The following is a 4,359-nucleotide window of genomic DNA, read 5'->3' on the forward strand; positions in this document are numbered from 1 at the left end:
CTTCAGTGTAGCCATTATGGTGCTGTGGAATTCGTAATGACAACCTCCCAGCACCATATACTGCTAATGGCATCACTGCACTTACAGTGCCCAGGAATGGCCCTGGGTACTGTAGGGGCACAGGTCTTCTGCACCTGTGCCCACACCACTGGCATAGGGCACCCAGCTAGAGGGGGGACTGAGGTATGCCAGGGCAGTGGGTGTGTGGGCATGGCACACAGGGATGTGTGCCATGTCAAGACTTTGGTTAGTTCTGCACCAGGCCACTCAGTCTGCAAAGGCAGTGGGTGGGTGTCAGGGTGCAGGGCCCCTAAGGGTGGCACAATATGTTCTGCAGCCCTTAGGGGTCTTCTCTGGTCACAATGCCCTGGGTACCTAGGGTACCATTTACCAGGGGCTGACATGTGGCCAGAGATGCCAATTAGGTTTCAGCTTCAATACAGTTTTAGGGAAGGAACACAGGCCCTGGGTACCTGAATGGCAGGAGCCCAGGACACACTCAACCAAAGCACATCAGCAATTCAGCAAAACATGGGGGCATACCAATACAAGAATGATGACACTTTCTCACAGCTCTTTTCTCTTGCCTGATGTCAAAGGGACTTTTTTGCCTTTCTGATCACATCTTTCTTGAATCTGTTCCTAGCCTGAATATAGAGGGTAAAAAGCTGGAAAGGGTTAGCTCCTTCCAATATTTCGATCTGGACTTCGATGAAGATTGTATGTGGCATACCTGCATAAAAAATAGAATAACAAGATTCACTACCGCATTTGGAACCACTTATACACTTGCAATGCCCATAGGTAAAAAGTCCATAGCCCCTATTTTAGAGACTTATAAGCATACATGTATTCATATTTTAACATATGGTATGGGGATCTGGGGATGTAGGGATGTACATGCTATGCAGCTGGAGGAGAACAGATTTTGCCGTTGAGTTTTCCCCTCCATTTGGAGTTGGGTCTCGAGTATTTTCAAGATACTAGAAATGTGGCACCTTTAACTACCTGATGTTCCATCCAGACAAATGAAGAAGCTGATTTTAATGTGGGCAATTATTAAAGACTGTCTAAACTGTACCCGAGGCCTTTGTATCCCCTGGCTCCAATACATTAAAACCTGTTTTACGGATCTTGGTTATCCCTCTATGTTTGAGCATCCAGATCAAATTGTTAAAGGGGATCGACAGTGGGTTTTGGTGAGCTTTCGAAAACAAAAAACAAAAATATTAGTCCAGGGAATTGACTGAAGTAGCCAAACCCACAGTCAGGGATTATTGCCTTATACAAGTTCCTCCCTACATTGCCCCATATTTAATATATGTAAATAATGTGCATGAAGGAACCTGTAATCTAGATTCAGGCTGGGATCTTTTCGTTGGTTGAAAAGCTTCCCCCTGGGTCAGTATTCTGCCCCTGTGATGAACATTCAAGTCAAACCCTTTTACATTTTGTATTTTTTTCTCATTTATCTTCCATTTACTAGGAAATTTGTAATACCTTTCATAAGCAGACACACATTTTATAAGTGCAAAGCAGCTTTGTACTTTTTGCAGCAACTTAATGATTTTGATGTCAGTTTTGCTGTTGGCAGCTTTTTGAAGTGCATTTTAGCAAAGAGAAGGAGTATGCTGTTTTAATTTTAATGTATTTTATCACTTTCTGTACGGAATGCATTGGTATTGCTGCTAAAATGTTTACCTGATTTGCTAACTCCTTCCTAGGCCCGATTTTATTATTAGTGTTTTTTTTATATTAATTGCTTCTATTGATGGCTGAAGTTGTCTGTCTTTGTTGCATTATTAGATAATTTGCTGCTCTTTACAAACCTAAGCGTTTTGCACTGTCACTTTAGTTCACATCTGATAAATTTGCTGCTACTTACCAATCCAAGTGTTTTGCACTGCCACTTTAGTTTCGAGAAAAACTACTGTATTTGTGAGCTGTTGTATTCTTTTTAAATGGAAAATGAGTTTGTATTTGCTGCGACAAGAATGATTTCATATGATGTCTATATTTATGTGTATCTTTTATGTCCTGTCCTTGGAAGAACGAATAAAGAAAGAATTGAATTGAATTGACTCTGTTCAAGAGTTACAATAATGCAAACAAGACTAGTTACACTTTATGTTTTTTCTCTCTTAATTGGGACTCTCCCATGGACACACAACACTTTTCATGTATACTATTCCTTACAGGGTGGCACCATGACAACAGACTTCCTCAACATTCAATTCTTGAGGAAAGTATGATAACAATTTCACCATAGACGTATGGGGTATCACTGATTGCAGGTGCAAATATTTGTTAAAGGTGTGGGGTTGAACAACATCCCTTTCTTACCTCCTTAACTTATGTAAAATATGTGGTATGCCCCCTTTTATGACATTCTTACATTGGGTAGAATTCCCAGAGTACCACAGGATATATATGCTACAGAAATCATGGGGCAATATTCAACACTAATCAATTCAGCCTTCACAATCTTCTTGACTATGTTGTCAAATGCAATTTCTAGTCCATCAAAACTATGATCATACTTCCACCATGGAGAACTTTGCGCAGGGGATATAAGAGACATTTCAAAAAGCGACAACATGTTCCCACTAGTATACCGTGAAACGTGTGCCTAGGGTAGCTTTCCACGCATACTACTGAAAATATTTGTAAATAGAAATGTGTACTTTAATGTTTGTTTCATGATTAGAGCCCTAAATTTCTAAAATAAAAATGAACCAAAAGTAGGTTCCATAAGGTAGCCCAATACATTTAGACGTTATTATGACATCGAATGGTTAATTGGCGTTTCTTCTGTAAAACGGTGTCAGAATTTTGCATATACATATTACCCCCTGGTCCCTCCTGTCCTCATCCCATTCCTTACAAACATCTCCACGACAGAAAAAAAGAAAAGGAGCATGCTGGGATACCCTACCCACTCCCTCCCACTGGGAGTACATAAGCGGTACCAACCCAGCATGCAGCCTGTTCTTTTTTTCTGTCTTCTGACAGAATGGATGTGGAGTTTGCTCTTACCTGCTGCTGGCTTCTGGGACGTCTCGTCGGGCTGCTGGGCTGTCCTCTGCGTCCCTGAAGTTCTCCTCGTTGGCACGTCGGGCTGCTGGGCTTCTTAACGTCCTGTTCCGCAGTCTCCTGGCCTGCCGGGCTTGCCGGGAGCCGCGTTGGGGGCGGCCGGTCCTTTGTGGCTGGGGCGCCGCTCCTCCCGGGCTGTTCCGGGTTGAAGGCCGTGTCTTCCTGTGGGTGGGCCGGTCAGGGAGACGCACTGCTGCTGATGTTTGGAACTCCTCGGGTTGGTCTTGGTGAGGTCCCTGGTGATCTTGGATGCCGGTTGGAGCTGTTGGTTTTGGGCTCTCCTCCCTGGATGCTGCGTGGACGCTTGGGGTGCCCGTTGCTCCAGGTTTTGCCTATGTTGCCTCGGCGCTCGTTCTTGAAGGCGTCTGGGCTGCTGATTGGGGGTCTGTCTTTGTGTGTTGGTGTTGACTACCCCTGTGGTAAGTACCGCATAGCGGTTTCTTTTTTCTCTTCTCTTGGATGCCAACAGTGCAGGGAGCCTGGACTTTCTTTCTCCCTTGGAAGCCGGGTCTGGTGTATTGGTTTCCTGCTCCTTCCACTTGCTCCTCCCGGCACTGGTACCCTGGTGAGCAGTGGGCTTGTGGTGCGCCCTTCCTGCCCCCTTGGTGAGTACCGCGTAGCGGTCCCGTTTTCTGCATAATCGTGGGCCTGTGTTTGACCTCGGTGGTTCGACTTCTGGCTTCTGTTTTTGTTCACATGGGTTCCCTTGTGTACGGGCGCTGTCCATGGGAAGGGGTGTTGGTGGACTCACTTTTTTTTGCCTGCTGCGTTGTATGGACAAGGATGAGACGGATGGCTGTTCATCTGTCTCTTTGCGCTATGTTCAGTGCTCGCTTCGGCACCACATATTCTGCAATTGGTGCGCTACAGAGGTGATTGGCATGGCCCCTGCATGAGGATGACACGCAAATTCGTGTAGCTTTCCATTTTCTCAGCCCTTCATCCAACAGGGGTCGATTACATGAGTACCATTGAGTTGGGTAACAATTAATATCTGTTATTCGGTGCCATGTTGCCTCCGGGTGGAGTGTCCTTGCACTTTGCTGTTCTGTATGTTAGGTTCATGGGTTCTCTGTGTGTGCCTTTCCCGTTGTGCATGGTTTCTTGGCCTTCTCTTGCCTTGCTGAGTCCCTGTGGCCTGGTGGTTGTGGTCATATACTCTTTTTTCAGTTGTCTGTGCTTCACTCTCTTGTATTTCGCTGCCTGTGTTGGCTGTCTGCAGGGGGGCGGATTGCCTCATTTCCCCTCGTGCCGACTGCTGTGTGT

The 4,359-nt window shown here is 45.4% G+C and overlaps 1 non-coding gene across 1 annotated transcript; it reads left to right on the forward strand.

The window, feature by feature from the left end:
* Positions 1 to 3,919: 3,919 nt before the first annotated feature.
* On the forward strand, positions 3,920 to 4,026 carry LOC147707299 (U6 spliceosomal RNA). Its single transcript, XR_015296921.1, has one exon. It is a non-coding gene; the product is annotated as a U6 spliceosomal RNA (small nuclear RNA).
* Positions 4,027 to 4,359: the final 333 nt, after the last annotated feature.

The sequence above is a fragment of the Lissotriton vulgaris genome, chromosome 6 (assembly GCF_964263255.1).
Source record: "Lissotriton vulgaris chromosome 6, aLisVul1.2, whole genome shotgun sequence".
NCBI lineage: Eukaryota > Metazoa > Chordata > Amphibia > Caudata > Salamandridae > Lissotriton > Lissotriton vulgaris.